Source organism: Arachis duranensis, chromosome 5, assembly GCF_000817695.3.
Source record: "Arachis duranensis cultivar V14167 chromosome 5, aradu.V14167.gnm2.J7QH, whole genome shotgun sequence".
NCBI lineage: Eukaryota > Viridiplantae > Streptophyta > Magnoliopsida > Fabales > Fabaceae > Arachis > Arachis duranensis.
This window is the reverse complement of record NC_029776.3, coordinates 41336190-41349187: the sequence shown is the minus strand read 5'-3', so window position 1 is coordinate 41349187 and position 12998 is coordinate 41336190. Positions and strand designations below refer to the sequence as shown.

Here is a 12998-nt window from a genome sequence, read left to right as displayed (position 1 = left end):
TTTAACGCCAGAATGGGCAGGGTTCTGGGTGTTTGGAAAAACGCCCAGTAAGGAAGGATTCCTGGCGTTTAACGCCAGCCAGGGTATTTGGCTGGGCGTTAAACATCCAAAGAGGCAGCCACATGGGCGTTAAACGCCAGAATGGATATCATTCTGGGAGTTTAACGCCAGGATGACACAAGGGAGGTAATTTTGTTTCCAATTCGATTTTTTTCAATTTTTCATATTTTAATTCATAACTTTTTGCATCAACCATATTTTAAACATTCATTTTTCATTTTTCTTTTAATGTTTTTGAAAATTTTCAAACTAATTTTTCAAAAATCTTTTTCTTAATCTTATCTCATATTTTCAAAAATCCTTGCTAATAATTAATGTTTGATTAAAAAAATTGCAAGTTTGTTACTTTCTTGTTAAGAAATGATCAATCTTTAAATTTAGAATCATATCTTTTAATTTCTTGTTAGTCAAGTCATCACTTTTTAAAAATCAAATCTTTTTCAATCATATCATTTTAAAAATCAAATTTTTTACAATCATATCTTTTCAATCATATCTTTTTAAAATCAAATCTTTTTAAATCATATCCTTTTTTTATTTTGATTTCAAAATCTTTTTTCTAACTTCTTATCTTTTCAAAATTATTTTCAAATCTTTTACAACTAATTACTATCTCTTATCTTTTTCAAAACAACCTAACCACTTTTCCACTTCCAATTTTCGAAAATCACTAACCACTTTTTCAAAAATCTTTTTAATTAAAACTAAAACAATTAGTTAATTAAAAATCTTTTTTTTAAATCTTTTTTTAATCTTTTTAGTTTTAATTTTCGAATACTCTCTCTCATCTCTTTCTATTTATTTGGTAACACTTATCTTCTACTTATAATTCGAACCCTCTCTCTCCCTCTGTGTTTGAATTCTTCTTATTCTCTCTCTATCTCATCCCTCTTTTCTTCTTTTCTTCTGACACATCAAGGAATCTCTATACTGTAACTAGAGGATTCCACTACTCCCTTTTGTTATCTTCTTTTTCATATGAGTAGAAACAGGGATAAAAACATTCTTGTTGAAGCTGATCCTGAACCTGAAACGACTTTGAAGAAGAAGCTAAGAGAAGCTAAAGCACAACACTCCGGAGAGGACCTTACAGAGAATTTTGAAAAAGAAGCAGACATGGCAGCCGAACCCAACAACAATGCTAGAGATGCAAGGAAGATGCTTGGTGACTATACTGCACCAACTTCCAACTTCTATGGAAGAAGCATCTCAATTCCTGCCATTGAAGCAAACAACTTTGAGCTTAAGCCTCAATTAGTTTCTCTAATGCAGCAGAATTGCAAGTTTCATGGACTTCCATCGGAAGATCCTCATTAGTTCTTAGCTGAATTCTTGCAGATCTGTGATACTGTCAAGACCAATGGGGTTGATCCCGAGGTCTATAGACTTATGCTTTTCCCCTTTGCTGTAAGAGACAGAGCTAGGATATAGTTGGACTCACAACCTAGAGAAAGCCTGAACTCTTGGGACAAGTTGGTCAATGCTTTCTTGACCAAATTCTTTCCACCTCAAAAGCTGAGCAAGCTTAGAGTGGACGTCCAAACCTTCAAACAGAAGGAAGGTGAATCCCTCTATGAAGCTTGGGAAAGATACAAGCAATTAACCAAAAAGTGTCCTTCTGACATGCTTCCGAAATGGAGCATCATATGCATATTCTATGATGGTCTGTTTGAATTGTCCAAAATGTCATTGGACCATTCTGCTGCTGGATCTCTTCATCTGAAAACCCCTGTAGAAGCCCAAGAACTCATTGAGATGGATGCAAATAACCAGTTCATGTACACTTCTGAAAGAAACCCTGTGAATAATGGGATGACTCAAAAGAAAGGAGTTCTTGAGATTGATACTCTGAATGCCATATTGGCTCAGAATAAAATATTGACTTAGCAAGTTAATTTGATTTCTCAGAATCTGACTAGATTACAAGCTGCATCCAGCAGTGCTAAAGAAGCCTCCTCAGAAGGAGAAGCTTATGACCCTGAGAATCTTGCAATGGAAGAGGTGAATTACATGGGAGAATCCTATTGAAACACCTATAATTCTTCATGGAGGAATCATCCAAATTTCTCATGGAAGGATCAACAGAAGCCTCAACAAGGCTTCAACAACAATAATGGTGGGAGATATAAGTTTGGCAATAGCAAACCTTTTCCATCGTCTTCTCAGCAACAGACAGAGAATTATGAGCAGAGCCTCTGTGGCTTAGCAAACATAGTATCTGATCTATCTAAAACCAATCTCAGTTTCATGAATGAAACAAGGTCCTCCATCAGAAATTTGGAGGCACAAGTGGGTCAGCTGAGTAAAAGAGTTACTGAAACATCTCCTAGTACTCTCCCAAACAATACAGAAGAGAATCTAAAGAGAGAGTGCAACGCCATAACTATAACCAAAATGGCCGAACCTGGAGAGAGTGAAAAGACATTGATTCCCAGTGAGGAAGACCTGAAGGGACATCCACTGACCAATAAGGAGTTCCCTATTGAGGAACCAACGGAATCTGAGGCTCACACAGAAACCATAGAGATTCTACTGCACTTACTATTGTCATTCATGAGCTCTGATAAGTATTCTTCATCTTGAAGAGAACGAAGATATTGTTGAAGAGCAAAGTGCTCAGTATCTAGGAGCAATCATGAAGCTGAATGCCATGTTATTTGGTAATGAGACTTGGGAGGATGAACCTCCATTGCTCATCAATGAACTGAATACATGGATTCAGCAGACATTGCCTCAAAAGAAACTGGATCCCAGAAAGTTCTTAATATCTTGCACCATAGTCACCATGACCTTTGAAAAGGCTTTGTGTGACCTGTGGTCAAGTATCAACCTCATCATGCCACTCTCTGTAATGGAGAAACTATGGATTTTTGATACAAGCTGCAAGAATCTCACTAGAGATGGCAGACAAATCAATGAAATAGGCTTATGGACTTGTAGAGGATGTCTTAGTGAAGGTTGAAGGCCTTTACATCCCTGCTGACTTCATAATCCTAGACACTGGGAAGGATGAGGATGAATCTATCATCATTGGAAGACCTTTCCTAGCCACAGTAAGAGCTGTGATTGATGTGGACAGAGGAGAGCTAGTCCTTCAATTGAATAAGGACTACCTTGTGTTTAACGCTCAAGGATTTTCTTCTGTAAACATAGAGAAGAATCATGAAAAGCTTCATCTAATTCTCTCCATACAGAGTCAAGCAGAGCCCTACATTCAAAATCTAAGTTTGGTGTTGGGAGGCCACAATCATGCTCTGAGCATCTGTAAAGCTCTGTAAGAGCTTCCTGTCAAGCTATTGACATTAAAGAAGCGCTTGTTGGGAGGCAACCCAATTTTTAATTATCTATGTTAATTACTTTTCCATTATTAGTTTATGTTTTCTTTAGTTTGACGATCATGTGGAGTCACAAAAATAACTGCAGAATTAAAGCAAGAATAAAAAATAGCATCAAAAATAGCACACCTTGGAGGACGAGCTTATTGGCATTTAAACGCCAGTAAGGATAGCAAAATGGGCGTTTAACGCCCAAAATGGCAGCATTCTAGGCGTTAAACGCCAGAATTGGCAGCTAGACTAGCGTTTAATGCCAGAAATAGGCATCAGCCTGGCGTTTAACGCCAGAAATGGCACACAATGGGCATTTAAACACCAGAAAGGTGCAGGGATGAGAAATCCTTGACACCTCAGGATCTGTGGACCCACAAGATCCCTACCTACCCCAACTCAGTCTCTCCCTTCTTCACGCCTTTCCCATAATCTTTCCACCACTCACATCCATCCACTATTTTCTAAAATAAACCCCACCTACCTCACCATTCAAATTCAAAACATTTCCCTCCCAACCCTACCCCATCTCACACGGATTCCCTCTCACCCTTACCCTATAAATACCCCTCCTTACTCCTCCACTTTCACACATCACAAACACTTCATAACCCCCTTGGCCGAACCATTCACACACCTCCATCTCCTCCATCTCTTCTTCCTATAATCCTTTCTTTCTTCTTTTGCTCGAGGACGAGCAAACCTTTTAAGTTTGGTGTGGAAAAAGCTCTGCTTTTTATTTTTCCATAACCATTAATGGCACCTAAGGCCGGAGAAACCTCTAGGAAGAGGAAAGGGAAGGCAGTTGCTTCCAACTCTGAGTCATGGGAGATGGAGAGATTCATCTCAAAAGCCCATCACTAGAAAGAGGATGGAGCAAACAAGAGAGCCCACTCATGGACCTCAACAAGAGCATGAGGAAGTCCCTCATCAAGAAATCCCTGAGATGCCTCAAGGGATGCATTTTCCTCCACATAACTATTGGGAACAACTCAACACCTCCTTAGGGGATTTGATTTCCAACATGGAGCAACTAAGGATGGAGCACCATGAGCACTCCATTATCCTCCATGAAATTAGAGAGGACCAAAGAGCCATGAGGGAAGAGCAACAAAGGCAAGGAAGAGACATTGAGGAAGAATAAGCCGCCGTCACTAAGGTGGACCTGTTCTTTAATTTCCTTGTTCTTATTTTTCTATTTTTTGGTTTTTTATGCTTTATGTTTTGTCTATGTTTGTGTCTTTATTACATGATCATTAGTGTCTAGTGTCTATGCTTTGAATTTATGAATGTCCCATGAATTCTTCACCTTTCTTAAATGAAAAATGTTTATAATTGCAAAAGAACAAGAAGTACATGAATTTCGAATTCTATCTTGAAATTAGTTTAATTATTTTGATGTGGTGGCAATACTTTTTGTTTTCTGAATGAATGCTTCAACAGTGCATATTTTTTATAGTGAAGTTTATGAATGTTAAAATTGTTGGCTCTTGAAAGAATAATGAAAAAGGAAAAATGTTATTGATGATCTAAAAAATCATAAAATTGATTCTTGAAGCAAGAAAAAGCAGTGAAAAACACAAAGCTTACGAAAAAAAGCAAAAAATAAAGAAAAAAAGAAAGAAAAAGAAAAAGCAAGCAGAAAAAGCCAATAGCCCTATAAACCAAAAGGCAAGGGTAAAGAGGATCCAAGGCTTTGAGCATCAGTGGATAGGAGGGCCTAAAGGAATAAAATCCTGGCCTAAGCAGCTAAATTAAGCTGTCCCTGACCATGTGCTTGTGTCATGAAGGTCCAAGTGAAAAGCTTCGGATTGAGTGGTTAAAGTCGTGATCCAAAGCAAAAGAGTGTGCTTAAGAACTCTGGACACCTCTAACTGGGGACTCTAGCAAAGCTGAGTCACAATCTGAAAAGGTTCACCCAGTTATGTGTCTGTGGCATTTATGTATCCGGTGGTAATACTAGAAAACAAGATGCTTAGGGTTACGGCCAAGACTCATAAGTATCTCTGTTCAAAAATCAACATACTGGAATAGGAGAATCAATAACACTATCTTAATTCTGAGTTCCTATAGATGCCAATCATTTTGAATTTCAAAGGATAAAGTGAGATGCCAAAACTGTTTAGAAGCAAAAAGTTACAAGTCCCGCTCATCTAATTAGAACTAAGCTTCATTGATATTTTGGGATGTATTTCATATTATCTTCTTTTTATCCTATTTTGTTTTCAGTTGCTTGGGGACAAGCAACAATTTAAGTTTGGTGTTGTGATGAGCAGATAATTTATACGCTTTTTGGCATTATTTTTAGGTAGTTTCTAGTATGTTTTAGTTACTTTTTAGTATATTTTTGTTAGTTTCTATGCAAAATTCACATTTATAGACTTTACTTTGATTTTGTGTGTTTTTCTGTGATTTCAGGTATTTTTTGGCTGAAATTGAGGGACCTGAGCAAAAATCTGATTCAGAGGCTGAGAAAGAACTGCATATGCTGTTGGATTCTGACCTCCCTATACTCGGAGTGGATTTTCTGGAGCTACAGAAGCCCAACTGGCACGCTCTCAATTGTGTTGGAAAGTAGACATCTTGGACTTTCCAGCAACGTATAATAGTCCATACTTTTTCTGAGACTTAATGGCACAAACTGGCGTCCAAACGACCACCAGAGACCCTTTTCTGGTGTAAAACGCCAGAACTGGCACTAAAGCTGGAGTTAAACGCCCAAACTGGCACCCAAGCTGGCGTTTAACTCCAAGGATGGCCTATGCACGTGAAAGCTTCAAAACTCAGCCCAAACACACACCAAGTGGTCCTCGGAAGTAGATTTCTGCACTATCTACCTATTTTTTGTAAACCCTAGTAACTAGATTAGGATAAATTGCACTTTTTACTATTGTAATGGAGTCTTCTTCCCCTGTTTTCGAATTCTTATGCCATTTGGGAGGCTGGCCATTTGACCATACCTAGACCTTTTGTTCTTATGTATTTTCAACGGTGGAGTTTCTACACCTCATAGATTAAGGTGAGGAGCTCTGCTGTTCCTCATGAATTAATGCAAGTACTATTATTTTTCTTTCAATTCAAGCCTACTTCTTCTCCAAGATATACTTTTGTACTTAATCAGTTTAGTCAGACTGAAGGGGTGATCCGTGACAATCACCCACTATCTTCAGTACTCGCTTAGACAAGATCCGCGTGCCTGACAACCACAAATAGTCTACATGATGTTCAACGTAGTCCTTGGACACTAGCTGGAGTATATTCTCTTAGGTCTCTGATCCATGCGTTTGACTAGCATCTCCTAACAACAGAGCATTCAAATCAGTGAGATTAGAACCTTCGTGGTATAGGCTAGAAACAATTGGTAGTATTCCTGAGATTCGAAAAGTCTAAACCTTGTTTGTGGTATTTCGAGTAGGATCTGGGAGGGGATGACTGTGACGAGCTTCAAATTCGCGACTGTTGGCCGCAGTGACAGTGTGCAAAAGGATCAGTGGATCTTTTTCCGACACAAGTGAGAACCGACAGATGATTAGCCATGCGGTGAGAACCGTAGCCGGACCATTTTCACTGAGAGGATGGATGGTTGCCATTGACAACGGTGATCCACCAACTTACAGCTTGCCATGGAAGGGGGTGCGCATGATTGGATGGAAGCAATATGAAAGCAGAGGTTCAAGAGCAACAAAGCATCTCCAAACGCTTATCTGAAATTCCCACCAATGAATTACATAAGTATCTTTATTTTATTTTATGTTTTATTTATCTTTTAATTATCAAAATCTCATAACCATTTGAATCCGCCTGACTGAGATTTACAGGATGACCATAGCTTGCTTCTAGCCATCAATCTCCGTGGGATCGACCCTTACTTACGTAAGGTATTACTTGGACGACCCAGTGCACTTGCTGGTTAGTTGTGCGGAGTTGTGAAAAGTGTGATCACAATTTCGTGCATCACTCTTATTGCTAACCACTGTCAGAATCAGCCTAAATATAAACATAAACCTAGTCTAGAATTAAACTAAATATAGAGAGTATAATCCCCAAGAAACATTGGTTTACAAGGAAATACATGAGCACAAACTGGATGTTAGTTGTTCAATTCTTCTAAGATCCATTGTGTTCTCATCTTTGAAGGGTTGATTAGAGGGATGTGCAAGATTCTCTTCCTTCTTTGTTAGCATTTGTAGTGCCCTTGACATGGTTGGCCTCAAGGAAGGGTTCTCTTGTGTGCATAGGAGTCCTATGTGCACCACTCTTAAAATATCATCTTTCTTATTAACATTGTTGTTATCTGAAACTAGATTTGGATCAAATAGCTCTTCTGCTATCCCTGATTGGAAACGCCTCCATGTTTGATTTTATTACAAGATATTAAATTAGAATAAAAGTTAGTTCATTATGCACATGTAGTCTTGGCTCATTAGACATTCTAGAAAATAGTTACCAGTATAACTATACTGTCTGAGTATTTTGTTGATTTGCTTCTGTTATTCTGTCTCGCAGAAACAATTTCTAAGACTAACACTCCAAAACTATATACATCTACCTTTTCTGTTAACTGACCATGAGTTAGGTACTCTAGAGCCATGTAACCCCTGCAGCACCACTTAAGAAAACGAGTATTTCACAATGTTCTCAATAGGTTAAATTACACTTAACATTCACTGAAACTAAACTATAGCATTTACTGTAGTTTACCCTTTCAGATATGTGATGAGCCGATATTTTATACGCTTTTTGGGATAATTTCATGTAGATTTTAGTATGTTTTAATTAGTTTTTAATAGAATTTTATTAGTTTTTAAGCAAAAATCACATTTCTGGACTTTACTATGAGTTTGTGTATTTTTCTGTCTGAAATTGAGGGAGCTGGGCAAAAATCTGATTTAGGCTGAAAAAAGGACTGCTGATGCTGTTGGATTCTGACCTCCTTGCACTCGGAATGGATTTTTTGGAGCTACAAGTGTCCAATTTGCGCGCTCTCAATTGGGTTTGAAAGTAGATATCCAGGGCTTTCCAGCAAAATATAATAGTCCATACTTTGCGCGAAGATAGATGACGTAAACTGGCGTTCAACGCCAGTTCCATGTTGCAGTCTGGCGTCCAGCGCCAGAAACAGGTTACAAGTTGGAGTTCAACGCCAAAAACACATTACAACCTAGCGTTCAACTCCAAAAATAGCCCAGGCACGTGAGAAGCTTTAGTCTCAGCCCCAGCACACACCAAGTGGGCCCCATAAGTGGATTTCTGCACCAATTATCTTAGTTTACTCATTCTCTGTAAACCTAGGTTACTAGTTTAGTATTTAAACAACTTTTAGAGATTTATTTTGTACCTCATGACATTTTTAGATCTGAATTATATACTCTTTGACGGCATGAGTCTCTAAACTCCATTGTTGGGGGTGAGGAGCTCTGCAGCGTCTCGATGAATTAATGCAATTGTTTATATTTTTTCATTCAAACATGCGTGTTCCTATCTAAGATGTTCATTCGCGCTTAACTGTGGAGAAGGTGGTGATCCATGACACTTATCACCTTCCTCAATCCATGAATGTGTGTCTGACAACCACCTCCGTTCTACATAAGATTGAAAGAGTATCTCTTAGATTCCTTAACCAGAATCTTCATGGTATAAGCCAGATCGATGGCGGCATTCATGAGAATCCGGAAAGTCTAAACCTTGTCTGTGGTATTTCGAGTAGGATTCTGGGATTGGATGACTGTGACGAACTTCAAACTCGCAAGTGTTGGGCGTGATGACAAACGCAAAAAAATCAATGGATTCTATTCCGACATGATCAAGAACTAACAGCTGATTAGCCGTGCTGTGACAGAGCATTTGGACCATTTTCACTGAGAGGATAGGAAGTAGCCATTGACAACGGCGACTTCCTACATAGAGCTTGCCATGGAAGGAACCTTGCATTATGCTATTGAGTTGAATATTACATTGTAGGAATTCAGAGGACAAAGCATCTCCAAAACCCCAGCATATTCTCCATTACTGCACAACAAGTAATTTTTTTTTCACGCTCTTTTATTTTTCTACTAATTCAAACTGATAATTTTAATTGATATCCTGACTAAGAATAATAAAATAAACATAGCTTGCTTCAAACCAATAATCTCTGTGGGATCGACCCTTACTCACATAATGTATTACTTGGACGACCCAATGCACTTGCTGGTTAGTGGTACGAGATCATAAGAAATCTTGATTTTGATATTGGGATTAAAATTTCGTGCATCAAGTTTTTGGTGCCGTTGCCGGGGATTGTTTGAGTTTGAACAACTAAAGGTTTATTTTGTTGCTTAGATTAGGAATAATTTATTTTTGTTGCTATAGAGTCATTAAATTCTGAGTCCTTTATTCCCGTTTCAAAAATTTTTCAAAAAGAATTATTTTTCTTTATCAAATTTTAATTTTTTTTCGTAAGTTTAGTGTCTTGTTCTGTGTGTTTTCATGTTTTCCTTGTGCATTTTTCAAAATTTTAATTTTCAAAAAATTTATTAACATATTTTTATACCTCTTTAAAACACGTTACATTTATAAATCAGTTGGCTAGAGCGTTGGCTTATGTTCTTGGCAATTGGGTATTATCTTTTTAAAACTTTTTCAAAAATAAATTTTTCTTTGATTAAATCTTGTGCCAAACTTTAAGTTTGGTGTTTTCTTGTTAATTTTTCTTTAATTTTCGAAAATTTATTTTAGTTTTTACAAAAATTTTAAGTTTGGTGTTCTTTCTTTTATTCTTGGTGTTCTTGTGAATCTTCAAGGTGTTCTTGAGTCTTCTTTGTGTTTTGATCTTAAAATTTTTAAGTTTGGTGTTCCTTGGTGTTTTCTCTCCAAAATTTTCGAAAACAAAGAGCATTAGATCTAAAAATTTTAAGTCTTGTGTCTTTTGTGTGTTTTTATCTTTCATCATAAAATTCAAAATTCAAAAAATATCTTTTCTAACTATTTTTAAGCCATATTTTCGAATTTTTTTTATAAAAATTCAGATTTCAATTTTAAAATTTTTCAAATCTTATCCTTTTAAGATTTAAAAAAAATTTATATCTTTTTCAAAACAAATCTATATCTTTTCCTTCTTAAAATCTTTTCAACTCATAAATATCTTTTTCAAATCTTCACAATATCTTTTTCAAATATCTTTTATATCTTTTCAATTTTCAATTAAATCTTTTTCCTATCATATTTATCTTTTAAAATCATATCTTTTTCAAGATATCCTAACCACTTTTTCTCTCCTCATTTTTTTTAAATTTTTAAAATAATTCTTTAAAAAAAAATTTTTATTTTTATTTCTTATTTTAGTTTTTCTTTTATTTTATTTTATTTCGAAAATTACCTTTAAAAAAAAATTAAATCCACATTACCTCCTTAATCCAACATGGACCTAGGTGGAAATGAACAGTCCAGAAGGACTCTGAGGTCATATGCTAACCCCACTACTGATTTGTATGGGAGTAGTATCTGTATACCCTCCATCGGAGTCAGTAACTTTGAGTTGAATCCTTAGCTCATTATCATGGTGCAGCAAAGTTGCCAGTATTCCGGTCTTCCACAGGAAGAACCTACAGAGTTTATGGCACAATTTTTACAAATTGTTGACACAGTACATGATAAGGAAGTAGATCAGGATGTCTACAAATTATTACTGTTTCCATTCGCTGTAAAAGGTCAAGCTAAGAGGTGGTTAAATAACCAACCTAAGGACAGCATAAAGACATGGAAATAGCTGTCAGAAAAATTCCTGAATCACTATTTTCCTCCAAAACAGATGACACAGCTAAGGCTGAGTATCCAAGGCTTCAAACAAGGAGATAATAAATCTCTTTATGATGCTTGGGAGAGATACAGAGAGATGCTAAGAAAATGTCCCTCTGAAATGTTTTCAGAGTGGGTGTAGTTAGACATCTTCTATTTTGGGCTTACAGAGAGAGCTCAGATTTCTCTAGACCACTCAGCTGGTGGATCTATACATATGAGAAAAACAATTGAAGAAGCTCAAGAGCTTATTGATACAGTTGCCAGAAATTAGCATCTGTACCTAAGCAATGAATCTTCCATGAAAGAAGAAACTAAAACAGTGACTGCCAAACTCAGTCCTGCAGAATAAGCTATGGAATTCAATCAGCAATTAGACTTTCTAACAAAACAGTTAGCCGAATTCAAGGAGATATTACAAGAAACAAGAATGGCTAATATGAATATGGAAGTGCAGTTGAAGTAAACAGAACATCAACTATCAAAACAAATAACAGAAGAGTGCCAAGCAGTTCAATTAAGAAGTGGGAAAACATTAAAAACATCATTTCAAGATAGTAGGAAGCCAAGAAATGAGCAAACTACCCAAAATCCTTCTGAGGACATTAAGAGCCCAGAGAGGAATAATTCTGGCGTTCAAACGCCAAAAAATGGGTGGGAAGCTGGCGCTGAACGCCCAAACCATGTCCAGTCCTGGCGTTCAACACCAGAAACAAGCAAGGAATTGGTGTTGAACGCCCAAAGGAAGCATAGTTCTGGCGTTCAGATGCCAGAAACAGGTGAGGAGTTGGCGTCTAATGCCACTCCAGCTTCCACCCCTGGCATTCAAATGCCAGTGGGGGATCAGACACATACAAGTGCTGATAATAACCTTTCTAAAAAGGCTTCTCAACCTACATCTGTAGGCAATAAACCTGCAGCAACTAAGGTTGAGGAATACAAAGCCAAAATGCCTTATCCTTAGAAACTCCGCCAAGCGGAACAGGATAAGCAATTTTTCCTCTTTGTAGACTATCTCAGGACTCTTGAAATAAAGAATCCGTTTGCAGAGGCACTTGAGCAAATACCCTCTTATGCTAAGTTCATGAAAGAGATCTTAAGTCATAAGAAGGATTGGAGGGAAACTGAAAAGGTTTACCTCACTGAAGAATGCAGTGCAGTCATTCTAAAAATCTTACCTGAGAAGCTTAAAGATCCCGGAAGCTTAATGATACCATGCACATTAGAGGGTACTTGTACCAAGCAAGCTCTATGTGATCTTGGGGCAAGTATCAACCTAATACCTGCATCTATTATCACAAAGCTTGGTTTGACTGAAGAAGTCAAACCAACCCGGATATGTCTCCAACTTACTAATGGCTCCATTAAATACCCATTAGGCGTGATTGAAGACATGATTGTCAAGGTTGGGCCATTTGCCTTTCCTACTAAATTTGTGGTGCTGGAAATGGAGGAGCACAAGAGTGCAACTCTCATTCTAGGAAGACCTTTCCTAGCAACTGGCCGAACCCTTATTGATGTCCAAAAAGGGGAAGTAACCCTGAGAGTCAATGAGGAGGAGTTTAAGTTGAATGTTGTCAAAGCTATGCAGCATCCAGACACCCCAAATGACTACATGAGTGTTGATATTATTGACTCTCTGGTAAAAGAGGTCAATATGACTGAGAGCCTCGAATCAGAGCTAGAGGATATCTTTAAAGATGTTCAGCCTGATCTGGAGGAATCAAAGAGAATGATAGAACCTCTGAAAATCCCTCAGGAAGAGGAGAAACCTCCCAAACCCGAGCTCAAACCATTACCACCATCCCTGAAATATGCATTTCTAGGAGAAGGTGA

The 12998-nt window shown here is 37.4% G+C and overlaps 1 non-coding gene and 1 pseudogene across 1 annotated transcript; both read right to left on the bottom strand.

The window, feature by feature from the left end:
* Positions 1-1581: 1581 nt before the first annotated feature.
* LOC127747870 (small nucleolar RNA R71) lies at positions 1582-1689 on the bottom strand. Its single transcript, XR_008009817.1, has one exon. It is a non-coding gene; the product is annotated as a small nucleolar RNA R71 (small nucleolar RNA).
* Positions 1690-7444: 5755 nt separating this feature from the next.
* Positions 7445-12998, bottom strand: part of LOC110281513 (cysteine-rich receptor-like protein kinase 2) — a 15605-nt pseudogene continuing 10051 nt past the window's right edge.